Raw genomic sequence first — 14,091 nt, 5'->3', positions numbered from 1 at the left:
CGAATTATAGGCATCCCAGAAGAAGAAGAAAACAAGAAAGGGTCTGAGAAAATATTTGAAGAGGTTCTAGTGGAAAACTTCCCCAACATGGGAAAGGAAATAATGAACCAAGTCCAAGAAGCACAGAGAGTCCCATACAGAAGAAACCCAAGGAGAAATACACCAAGACACATATTAATCAAACTAACGACAATTAAACACAAAGAAAAAATATTAAAAGCAGCAAGAGAAAAGCAACAAACAACATATAAGGGAAAACCCATCAGAATAACAGCTGACCTTTCTACAGAAACTCTGCAGGCCAGAAGGGACTGGCAGGATATACTGAAGGTCCTGAAAGAGAGAAACCTACAGCCAAGAATCCTCTACCCAGCAAGAATTTCATTCAGATTTGAGGGAGAAATCAAAAGCTTTCCAGGCAAGCAAAAGTTAAGAGAATTCAGCACCACCAAACCAGCCTTACAACAAGTGATAAAGGAACTTCTCTAAGTAGGAAACACAAGAAAAGGAAAACACCTACAAATACAAACCCAAAACAATTAAGAAAATGGTAATTGGAACACACATGTCAATAATCACTTTAAATGTCAATGAATTCAATGCTCCAACCAAAAGACACAGACTGGCTGAATGGATACAAAAACAAGACCCTTCTATATGCTGCCTACAAGAAACCCACTTCAGACCAAGGGATACATATAGACTGAAAGGAAAGGGATGGAAAAAGATATTCCATGCAAATGGAAGTCAAAAGAAAGCTGGAGTAGCAATACTCATATCAGACAAATTAGACCTTAAAGTAAAGACTATTAAAAGAGACAAGGAAGGACACTACATAATGATCAAGGGATCCATTCAAGAAGAACATATCACACTGGTAAATATCTATGCCCCCAACATAGGAGCACCTCAATACATAAGGCAAACGCTAACAGCTATAAAAGGGGACATCGACAGTAACACAATAATAGTGGGAGACTTGAACACCCCACTTACATCAATGGGCAGATCATCCAAACAGAAAATAAATAAGAACACACAAGCTTTAAATGACACATTAGACCATCTCGACTTCATTGATATTTATAGGACATTCCATCCAAAAACGACAGACTACACTTTCTTCTCAAGGGCACACGGAACATTTTCCAGGATAGATCACATCTTGGGTCACAAATCAAACCTCGGCAAATTCAAGAAAATTAAAATCATATCAAGCATCTTCTCAGACCACAACGCCATGAGACTAGATATCAATTACAGGCAAAAAACTGCAAAAAATACAAACACATGGAGGCTAAACAATTCACTCCTAAACAACCAAGGAATCACTAAAGAAATCAAAGAGGAAATCAAAAAATATCTAGAAACAAATGACAACGAAAACACAACAACCCAAAACCTATGGGACGCAGCAAAAGCAGTTCTAAGAGGGAAGTTTATAGCAATACAGTCCTAACTCAAGAAACAAGAAAAATATCAAATAAACCACCTAACCTTACACCTAAAACAACTAGAGTAAGAAGAACAAAGAAACCCCAAAGTGAGCAGAAGGAAAGAAATCATAAAGATCAGAGCAGAAGTAAATGAAAAAGAAAGGAAGGAAGCCATAGCAAAAATTAATAAAACTAAAAGCTGGTTCTTTGAGAATATTAACAAAATTGATAAACCATTAGCCAGACTCATCAAGAAAAAAAGGGAGAAGATGCAAATCAACAGAATTAGAAATGAAAAAGGAGAAGTAACAATGGACACCTCAGAAATACAAAACATCATGAGAGACTACTACAAGCAACTATATGCCAATCAATTGGATAACCTGGAAGAAATGGATACATTCTTAGAAAAATACAATCTTCCAAGACTGAACCAGGAAGAAATAGAAACCATGAACAGACCAATCACAAGTACGGAAATTGAGGCAGTGATTAAAAATCTCCCAACACACAAAAGCCCAGGACCAGATGGGTTCACGGGCGAATTCTATCAAACATTTCGAGAAGAGTTAACACCTATCTTTCTCAAACTCTTCCAAAATATTGCAGAAGGTGGAACACTCCCAAACTCATTCTACGAGGCTACCATCACCCCGATACCAAAACCAGGCAAAGATGTCACAAAAAAAGAAAACTACAGACCAATATCACTGATGAATATAGACGCAAAAATCCTCAACAAAATACTAGCTAACAGACTGCAACAGCACATTAAAAAAATCATACACCATGATCAAGTGGGGTTTATCCCTGGGATGCAAGGATTCTTCAATATATGCAAATCAATCAACGTGATACATCATATCAACAAATTGAAGGATAAAAACCGTATGATCATCTCAATAGATGCAGAAAAAGCTTTTGACAAAGTTCAACATCCATTTATGATAAAAGCTCTCCAGAAAATGGGCATAGAAGGAAATTACCTCAACAGAATAAAAGCCATATGTGAAAAACCAAAAGCCAACATCATTCTCAATGGGGAAAAACTGGAAGAATTCCCTCTAAGAACAGGAACAAGACAAGGGTGTCCACTCTCACCACTATTATTCAACATAGTTTTGGAAGTTTTAGCCACAGCAATCAGAGAAGAAAAAGAAATAAAAGGAATCCAAATTGGAAAAGAAGAAGTCAAATTGTCACTCTTTGCAGATGACATGATATTATATATAGAAAACCCTAAAGACTCTACCAGAAAACTGCTAGCACTAATTAATGAGTTTAGTAAAGTAGCAGGATACAAAATTAACGCACAGAAATCTCTTGCATTCCTATACACTAACAACAGAAGAGCAGAAAGAGAAATTAAGGAAACTCTCCCATTCACCATTGCAACCAAAAGAATCAAATACCTAGGAATAAACCTGCCTAAGGAGGCAAAAGATCTGTATGCAGAAAACTTTAAGACATTGATGAAAGAAATCAAAGACGACACAAACAGATGGAGGGACATACCATGTTCTTGGATTGGAAGAATCAACATCGTGAAAATGACTGTACTACCCAAAGCAATTTACAGATTCAATGCAATCCCAATCAAATTACCAATGGCATTTTTCACAGAACTAGAGCAAGAAATCTTACGATTTGTATGGAAACGCAAAAGACCCCGAATAGCCAAAGCAATCTTGAGAAGGAAAAATGGAGTTGGTGGAATCAGGCTTCCTGACTTCAAACTATACTACAAGGCCACAGTGATCAAGACAGTATGGCACTGGCACAAAAATAGAAAGGAAGATCAATGGAACAGAATAGAGAACTCAGAAGTAAGCCCAAACACATATGGGCACCTTATCTTTGACAAAGGAGGCACAAGTATACAATGGAAAAAAGACAGCCTCTTCAATAAGTGGTGCTGGGAAAATTGGACAGCAACATGTAAAAGAATGAAAGTAGAACACTTCCTAACACCATACATGAAAATAAACTCTAAATGGATTAAAGACCTACATGTAAGGCCAGACACTATCAAACTCCTAGAGGAAAACATAGGCAGAACACTCTATGACATCCATCAAAGCAAGATCCTTTTTGACCCACCTCCTAGAATCATGGAAATAAAATCAAGAATAAACAAATGGGACCTCATGAAACTTCAAAGCTTTTGCACAGTGAAAGAAACCATAAACAAGACTAAAAGGCAACCCTCAGAATGGGAAAAAATAATTGCCTATGAAACAACGGACAAAGGATTAACCTCCAAAATATACAAGCAGCTCATGCAGCTTAATACCAAAAAAGCAAATAACCCAATCCACAAATGGGCTGAAGACCTAAATAGACATTTCTCCAAAGAAGACATACAGATGGCCAACAAACACATGAAAAGATGCTCAACATCACTCATCATCAGAGAAATGCAAGTCAAAACCACAGTGAGGTATCACCTCACACGGATCAGAATGGCCATCATCACAAAATCTGGAAACAACAAATGTTGGAGAGGGTGTGGAGAAAAGGGAACTCTCCAGCACTGTTGGTGGGACTGTAAGTTGGTACAGCCACTATGGAAAACAATTTGGAGGTTCCTTAAAAAACTACAAATAGAACTACCATATGATCCAGTAATCCCACTCCTGGGCATATACCCAAAGAAAACCATAATCCCAAAAGAAACTTGTACCATAATGTTTATTGCAGCACTCTTTACAATAGCCAGGACATGGAAGCAACTGAAATGCCCATCAACAAATGAATGGATAAAGAAGATGTGGCATATATACACAATGGAATATTACTCAGCTATAAAAAGGGATGAGATGGAGCTATATGTAATGAGGTGGATAGAACTACAATCTGTCATACAGAGTGAAGTAAGTCAGAAAGAGAAAGACAAATATTGTATGCTAACTCACATATACGGAACCTAAAAATGGTACTGATGAACTCTGTGACAAGAACAAGGACGCAGATACAGAGAATGGACTGGAGAACTCGAGGTATGGGAGGGGGCGGGGGGTGAAGGGGAAACTGAGACGAAGCGAGAGAGTAGCACAGACATATATATACTACCAATTGTAAAATAGTCAGTGGGTGGTTGTTGTATAACGAAGGGAGTCCAACTCGAGGATGGAAGATGCCTTAGAGGACTGGGGCGGGGAGGGTGGGGGGGATTCGAGGCGGGGGGAGTGAAGGAAGGGAGGGAATAAGGGGATATGTGTATAAAAACAGTTGATTGAACCTGGTGTACCCCCCCAAAAAAATAAAAAAAATAAAAAAAAAATAAGGTCCCCAAGAAGCCTCTAGGAAAAAAAAATATGTTCAGATATTGATATAATCATAATATGCTCGTATACATTATTCATTAGATTAAAATATATGTTAGCAAAGTAATCATTTATATTTTGCTTGGAAACAACAGATAAACTTTCATAGAAAATTTTTTTTCTTAATTTATGACTTTAAGTAGCTTACTAATGAAATATCAAATGGATAATATTGAAAGAAATCAACGGGAAGTAATCCATTACCACTAATAATCATACTGGTCAGGGTGTTATGACATCTAATCTTTTTACAACACTACTGTTTGAAAAGCATTTGCAGATATTATTTGATTCTTGTCAGAATCCTCTGTAGCTTATAGTATGGGTATTATTATTAATCTCAATTTGCAAGTGAGAAAATTGAGGCTTAGAAAACCACTTGCCTGTCAAAGCCCATTCAGGTCTCGTAGTTAGGACTTCTGATGGCAAATCGAGTGTTCATTTCACTATATTTCTCTGATAGTCCAGCTGCAGCAAAATTTTATTGTAACACATTTCTCATTGTAAAGAAGTCATTTGTTCCCTCTACATGGGTTAAGAAGCCATTTATTCATTTACTCATATATTAAAAAGAAAGTGTATTGGGTGTTTGCCATGAGTTCTAGGCACAGCACCAACTCCATAGAAAAAAGAATTCTAACTTAGCTTTAGGAATTGCCTTCTGGAAAGAAGCAGAGGAACTTGATCAACTAACTGGGAAGACTAAAATAAATAAAATAAAATTCCTAAAATATTTATAAGGCTCCTTTGTAAATAATAATCCAACTAGGCTTATGCCCAGGGAACCATTTCAGTACTAGAAGAGAGGTCACTGACAGCTATTCTAAGGGCCTTGTTTTCAGATGAGGTCAAGGCTAAGTGTTGAGGTACCTGTCTGAGGCCCTATAGCTCATGAAAGGCCAAAGAGTCTGTTAACCAGACCAAAGTCCCTTAACTTGGGGTTCCGTGTTCTTTCTAGCACTCCCTTCAGTTCATAGTATTTTTAAAGGTCTCATTATCTTCTCTCAATGGAGGGGCCTGAAGTTTTGCAAATGAGGGAAAATGGCATGCAGAAGGGAGAAATATAAAGTCCACTGGATCAGGTCCAGACTGATCAGGAATGGACACGAGCTCCCTAAAGCCCCTTCTCGCCACGCTGACCCTTCCAGTGAGCACACAAGCCGCTCTGCCTGTCGTGGTCAGCATAGTCAGCTGCTTGGTCTCCGTGAAGTTCTCTAGGGACTCGAGTGACAGACCAGCTGATTGGAATTGAATTAGGTGGTACTTTGTTTTCCTTGTCCATGATTTGTCTTTAATCAAATCCTGGCCAATTCAGATCCTCTCTGTTCACTTTTCATTGAAGGCTCCTTAGTGAGCCACATCTCCAGCCCTTGTTTCTAGCACTGAGGCTATTGGCTCTAAAAGCCTCCATGGAATGAGTCATGTGCTTGAAATGGTCCTGGGGGAACCCAACGGGCAAGCTTCCAAGTCATTTGCAGGTGATCTTTCACTAAGAGAAGTTCCTGAAAATTAATGCCTCACTGATTTCAGGCCATTCTTGGAATCCCAGAATATTTTAATTAATTACTTTTTTAAATTAAAAAAAAATTTGTTTTTATGTGGACCATTTTTAAAGTCTTTATTGAATTTGTTACAATATTGCTTCTGTTTTATGGTTTGGTTTTTTTGGCCACGATGCATGTGGGATCTTAACTCCCCGACCAGGGATCAAACCTGCACCCCCTGCACTGGAAGGCGAAGTCTTCACCACTGGACTGCCAGGGAAGTCCCCTATTACTTGTTTTAATTAATCAACTAATTAATTAAACGGTTAATAGCTAAGCACTTGTAGTATTAAGGGACCTATGTTCACATGGATGGTATGGTAGAGCCCTTAGGAGCTAGTGACCTGAAATAAGCCTGTTGTTGTGTCCTCCCCCTTTATGGGTAAGGATCGCAGAGGTATACAGTCCCTTATTCTACAACACACATTAATATTTCTGAAATAAAATGAATATATAGTCCCACTAATTGATATGTGTGTGAATGTTCATGCTACATTCACGTATGTGTATGATGCTAAACTCATATAGTATAAAATGCCTTTTAAGCAGTACCATATCTGTATAAGAAATACGCTTACTCTTAAGTTCATTCTGGGTGTATATCCGATTATTCTCTTAATAGTGAAGCATGATTTCCAACAAATCTTCAACCTGCAAAAGGAGTCTTGCAAGAAAAAAAAAAGAGCTCAGGAATTCTCCCTACCTGGAAAGAATATGCACCAAGGGGCTTCCCTGGTGGTCCAGTGGTTATAACTCCGCACTGCCAATGCAGGGGGCCTGGGTTTGATCCCTGGTAAGGGAACTAGACCCTGCATGTCGCAACTAAGAGCCTGCATGCTGCAACTAAAAGATCCCGCACATAACAATGAAGATCCTGCATGCCACAACTAAGACCCAGTGCAGCCAAATAAAGAAAGAAGATACACCAAACAAATCGGAAAAGAGAATCAAGAATATAGAAAGAAGTCACTGATTCATGCAGAACCTCAAAGGCCTTTGTTTTTGGCCTAAGCAAGGGTTCAAGTCAGCCCTCCTGATCTTTGGTTTTTAGCCCATCCCTATTACTTTCCACAGCAAGGTACTTTGCACATTTTCAACAGCACAAGGAAGAGCTTCTTCATGGCTCCCAAGTACAGTGCCATTCTTATCCTGCCCATCTTTCTGCATTTATGTCCTCCTCCACTTCATTCCTTTTCTGGTAATCTAAACTACTAAACTCATTTATTTTTTCTCTAGTCTTGGAAATTTCCTCCAACCCTCTCCCCATAAATGGAGAAACCTGCTTCTTGTGGTTCCCCCAAGCATATCTATGTTCTATAGAAGGGTTAGGACTAGGGTTAAAGGAATTTTTATTTGCTTACAAACCTCTAGAATTGGAGCTGAGTTTTTGAGAATACCAAACAAGTTTTGAGTACATTAAGAGAATTTTAAAAAATCAAGGCACATAGGACCTGTTAAAGCATTTAAATCCAGAGTTTCTTAATCCCGGCCCATGGACTCTTGCATGGTTAAAGAATGAATTTGAAGGAGTATGTAGGCCCCCTGTAATTGGAAATAACAAAAAAGTATGGATGGGTGGGGAAAGGTTTCATTTATTTTCACAAGATTCTGTGATCCCGAAGGGTCCCATAGTTAGCCCTATAGTAAAAAATTCAGCAAAACAGAATAGTTGGAGATTTGGGATTTCAATCATTCTCTCCTCCTCCCTTCAGGCTCTAAACAACTGAGAATAGGAGAAGGTAGCCAAATTGAGCCCAGAGAATTAATGCTAAACCTGGGTGAACGATGATAGTAGGATCTGAGCCTCAAAGGGGGCTTCCTACCTCCTCCTTTCTGAATTAAAAAAGGCAGGACTAAAGATGTGGACTCACTTGACCTGCCCACCTAGCTACAGGCAGAGAGAAACCGCATGAAGTTCAGCCTGCTTGCTCACAGTTATCCAAGGAGAAGGAAGAGGGTAAAGGTCAGCATGTCCAGGAGCCTCGTCTTTGCAAGTCAATGACAACCCTTCTGATAACCAAGGGCCAATGGATTTTTCCCTATTACTAATTCACCATGCATGTAAGTCATTTATCTTATCTGAGAGAGAATCAAGTAAGAAGGAAAAGGAGAAAATAGTAATATTACAACACTAAAAGTCACTTTGCCTCTGTGGAAACATGGTATGGGACTAAGTGTTTCTGGCTAACAGGAAATGTGATGTACATATCTCACAATCTACCTTTCATTGAGCCTTGTGAAACTAAATCTAATAACCTCAGAAATACAGCTTTTGCATTAACCAGAAGCGAAGGCTGCTAATATTTGTCCTCTACCCCTTCCAATATTGTGCCTAATACAGCACAGCCTGGTGGTTATGAGAGCAAGACAGGAGCCTGACTCCTGCATCCCATTCCTAAATCCATCATTTGTGTGGCCTTGAGAAAGTTATTAAAACTCTGTGCCTTAGTTTCCTCATGTGTAATATGGTCACATAATATTTAATAGGGTTGTTCTAAGGAATAAATAAATTTATGCATGCAAAGTGCTTAAACCTCATTCCACCATGGTAAGCAATCAGTTACAGCTAGTTGTTACTCGCTAAATGGAGTTTGTCCAGTAAGAAAGTCCTTCAAACATTGTTTTCCTAGCCATACAACTTTATATGTCATAAATTTTACTCAGAAAGTCTTACCCATACTGTGTCCATTCATCCCACTTTTAAAATTATCCACAAAATGTCCAAGGATTGCCAAAATGATGGGATACTCTACAGCATTAAAAAATTATATTATAGAATAATATTTAATGACATGAGAGATATTTATAATATACTTTAAATGAAATAGAATTTTTAAAGCAGTATGAAACGTATGATACATTTTTTTCTTAAATAACAGATGTATGTTGATAAAGTATTTGGAAGAATGTGACTTCACATTGGAAGAGACCATAATCGTCACTTAGCCTAACCTCTCCATACTCTCCAAATACAGCAGATTTCACTGGTGCCCTTCTGCCATAGATTCAGACATATTCTTGGATTACATGTTTTCATTGACTGAGAATTCCGAAATGCTGGGGCATCAGAGTCTACTGTTAGATTGTTCTTGGATATTTCTTACTTGCATTAAACAAAATCAACCCTTAAAGGATGGAAACAATAGAAACATTTTATTTTCTCTACAGTATCAGAGTAATTATTTTTTTGAATAGATAAGCTTTAAACACTTACCTGGAGTTTCAATTTTCTCCCAATTCTCTCTCCTCCAGGCCAAGCCTTTTGTGTTCTTCCAAGTTTCTTATCTCTCTTAGTTGGCAGTGCCACCGCCCTAGTTCAATCTCCTTTTATTTCTTACCTGACCCATTAAAAGACTTGTCACCTCAACAAGTGATCTGCTTCCTCCCTGTCCTTCTCTAGTACATTCTCCACATGACAATGTAGTTTGTTAATCAGATCATGAGACTTCCCACTTTTAAGTCAAACTCAGCATTATACTAACACAAGAATCTAAACATCAATGCCCAGTGGAAGATTTGGCCCACCTTCCCTCCCTCATTCTGTCCTCATCTCAGCTCCTCAGAGGGGCCAAACACCTTCCCATATTATTGTCTTACTAGGTGCCCCCACACTTCTCTTCTCACACTGGTCCCTTCTAAACCTTTAAGTATTTAGCTAATTCTCAATACCTTCCCCACCACTTCCCTGCTCCTATTCATCCTCCCCTCACTGTTATGTAACCATTCTTTTGTTTTATGTGACCTTTTATATTTAATTAACATAGGAATTAATTAATTTGTGACCTTTGTAAAATGTGTATTTAATTAACATAAAGAAATGTGAATAGTCTCGGTTTGTGTCTCATTTGCTTGAGCACTTCCTTTAAGAATTTTTACATTTAAAAAAGTCTACCCATACTACTATGAGTGCACCTCATCGTTTCTAATAGCTGCATTGAATTTCCCAGTGTGCGCCCACCACGTTTGACATTTGCATTATCAGGTAATAGACACACATATTGCCTCCAATTCCCCACTATCATAAGAAACACAACAATGAACATCCTCGTGCAAGTCCCTTTGTGGACCTACATGTCTCAGGAATGTTGGGGGGGAGGGGGCAGAGGGGAAGCTGGGATGAAGTGAGAGAGTAACACTGACATATATACACTACCAAATGTAAAATAAATAGCTAGTGGGAAGATGCTGCATAATACAGGGAGATCAACTTGATGATGGGTGATGACTTAGAGGGGTGGGATAAGCAGGTGAGAAGGAGTCATGGGAGGGAGAGGATATGGGGATATGTGTATAAATACAGCTGGTTCACTTTGTTGTACAGCAGAAACCGACACAACAGTGTAAAGCAATTATACTCCAATAAAGAGCTTAAAAAAAAAAAAAGGAATATGTTTACTCTGGGTAACAGGGTATATTTATTTCTAATTTGATCAAGTACTATTACAATGGCTGTTCCAGGCTAACCTGCAACCAGTAACATTTAAGGGTCTCTATGTTCACAAGCTTCTGCCAACATTATCCATCTTTCATTTTTGCAAATTTTAGGGGAATGAAGTTATACCCTGTTTTTTTTAATTTCTATTTCTGCCATTCCCAATAAATTTGAGCTTTTCTTTATATACAGGAATGTGATGTATAGATGTGTGTTATGTAGTTATAAGAGTGTCCAGCCAAGAATGTGAGTCAGAGCTGAGTTCCAGCCAATGCTCTGTGTGCCCTGGCATGGGACTATAGCTATCTAAAGGAAGGGCTGACTTCCTTTAATTCTCATCAAAGCAATATCTGGGTTAGCACTAGTCCAGAGGACATGCTTATTAGTCACTTAGGTTTCAGATTCTCGGAATTCCTTGCCATATCCTTTCCCCCCTTTAAAGTTGAAAGTCCTGTATTTTCGCATTGATTTTTAGTCATTCCTTGCATAGTATAATCCCTTTTTGGCTTCAGACATTGCACATATCTTCTCTATTATGTCAAGTGTCTGTCAGATTTGTCCATGACATTCTTCTTTTAACCAAATTTCTGAATTTTGACTTAATCAAAAATAGTCTATTCTTTTCCTTATGTATTTTATTTTATTTATTTATTTATTTTTACCTTAATTAAAAAGCACTTTATTGCTAAAAAATGCTGACCATCATCTGGACTTTCATTGATTCATAGCAGTAACATCAAAGATCACTGATCACAGGTCCCCATAACAAGTATAATGACGAAAAAGCTTGAAATATTTCAAGAATTAGCAAAAGGTGACAAAGCGAAACGAAGTGAACAAATGCTGTTGGAAAAACTTCGAGCACAATAGATTTGCTCAACTCAGGGTTGCCACAAACCTCCCTTCAATTTGTAAAAAACGTAACATCTGCGAAGCACAACAACGCGAAGCACAATAAAGCGAGGTGTGTCTATGATAGTGAACCATGCATTTCACATTATTTTTTTTAACAAAAAACCTCTGAAACTTCTAGCATCTAACTCTATTACAGGAAAATTATTCAATGTTTATTTTTTATGGTCACTTATTTAAAAAAACACAAATATAGTGTTATGGAAAGTACAAAATACAGAATGATTTAAGGAATTTCCAAGAATTCTCAGGATTCCAATTTCTTATTCCCAAATCCACCAAATTAGTGGCTGTCAGGAATTCGGAAGCACTGCAGACTAGTGAACTCACCCCTGGTTGGGAACAGAGGATTTACCCAGCCGCAGGGGTGCAGGGATGGGAAGGAGAGGGCAGTCTTGCCCCACATTGGTCTCAGGTAAGCTCCATTGCAGGGCGCCACCCCATCAGCAGTGACCCCCCACCCACCCCCAGCCTGCAGTGACCTCATGCCCAGCACTCCAGTGCCCTCACCAAACCTGAAACAATCCGAACCCTGGGTCAGCCTCTGCCTCTCTCTTCCTGGTCCCCAGGAGAAGAGAAGAGTAACATTTATCTTCCTTCTAATTTGTCCTTTTCAAATGTCAACAGGGAAGGGAAGGGGCACCATTCCTCTCTCAGCTCCACACCAGTCTCCCTAGCAGAATCCCTCACTCTACATCTCCTTATCTGTTTATATGGGATGGAGGAGGGGTGAGAGTGGGGACACCCCCTGGGATCTCTGGAAGATCAGGGTGGCTCAGGTGGGGTGTGGAAAGCTGGGCACCTCTCCTTTAGGCTTCCTGGAACCCAGGAAATGTGGAAGAGGATGAAAAGCCACACAATGAAGAGAGTGACTGGCCCTTTGCCTCAGGGTGGACAGCAGTTCTATCTATTGATGCACCCTGAAACCCCAAGATTTAATGGTTTAAAACAAACATCTTTCATTTAATCACAACTCTGTGGGTCAGGAATTCAGACAGGTACCTTCCTGGTTGTCCAGTGGTTAGGATTCTGCGCTTCTGCTGCAGGGGGCATGGGTTTGATCCCTGGTTAGGGAACGAAGATCCCACAACCCACTCAGCCAAAACTAACAAACAAAAAACAAAAACAAAAACAAAAGAAAAAAGGAAGGAATTCAGACAGGTTACAGCCAGGATAGCTCACCTCTGATCCATGTGATGATGTCTCCCAGAGCTGGAATGTCCATGGCCTCTTCATTCCCAGGTCGGATGCCTCAGCGAGGAGGGCTCAGAAGGCTGGCTGGAGTGGCTCAACCAGATCATTTATCCAGTTTCCTTGGTTCTCCTCCATGTAGTTCCAGGGCCTCTCTCTTTTCCTGGGGCTTTTCCACATGATGGTCTTTCCTGAAAGGTGGCTGAACTTATACGGTGCTTCAGGGCTCACAAATGTTCAAAAGTGGAAGCAGCCAGGCAGTGGGGTGACGGTAACTTGCTCTGGTATGTTATTCTGCTCAGGCTGCCATAACAGAATTCCATAGACTGGATGGTTTAAACAACGGAAATTAATTTTCTCACAGTTCTGGAGGCTGGACGTCCAGGATCAGAGTACCAGCTGGGCTGGTGTCTGGTTGGGAGGCCTCTCTTCCTGGCTTGCAGACAGCTGCCTTCTCAGTGCATCCTCACATGGCCTTTTCTCTGTGTGCACTTCTTTATGTATTTTAATCATGGGGTTTTGCTTAAATCCTTCCCCAATCTTAATTCACAAGGGTATTTTCCTGCATTATTTTGTATTAACTTGATAGTGTTACATTTTACATTTAGATATTAAATCTTTGTGGGATCAACCTTTGACTGTATTGTAAAGTAATCTTCTGATTTTATTTTTCTCCACATTCTGAGATCTTTTTCTCAGCAATATTTGCTAAGCAAATTTTCCCTATTACTTTACAGTGCTATCTTTATCATGTAATAAAATGGCTCTGAGCTCTCTGTGTTGTTCCATTGGTCTATTTGTCCATACTTATTCTAGAGCCACACTCTTTTACTACTTTACTTTGTATGTTTTTGTATATAAGCCTCCTTTTTTCCTTTTTTTTTCAAAATGGCAGATTTTCATGAGTGTATTTTCCCATGCAAATTTTAGAACATGATGTATATACTTCCTCAAAATATCCAATTAGAATTTTCATTAGTATTTTGTTGAATTTAAAGATTATTTGGGAAGAGAATTAACCTACTTATAGTCTGAGATCTAAAAGAAAGAAGTACCTAACCATGATGGATTTCTTTGTTTTCTTTTAACAGGTATCTAAATTTTTTTAACTGAAATCTTATGCACTCGTTAATACACATAGACCTTATAGTTTGCTAGCAAATGCGAATGCTGTTTTACCTTTTAAGATGGAGCTAATTTGTCATTGAAAAATACTATTAATTTTGGAATTTTATTTTTTATCTGGTAAT

This window comes from Hippopotamus amphibius, chromosome 3 (genome assembly GCF_030028045.1).
Source record: "Hippopotamus amphibius kiboko isolate mHipAmp2 chromosome 3, mHipAmp2.hap2, whole genome shotgun sequence".
Classification (NCBI taxonomy): Eukaryota; Metazoa; Chordata; class Mammalia; order Artiodactyla; family Hippopotamidae; genus Hippopotamus; species Hippopotamus amphibius.
The sequence above is the reverse complement of the archived record's forward strand: the minus strand, read 5'-3'. Positions refer to the sequence as shown.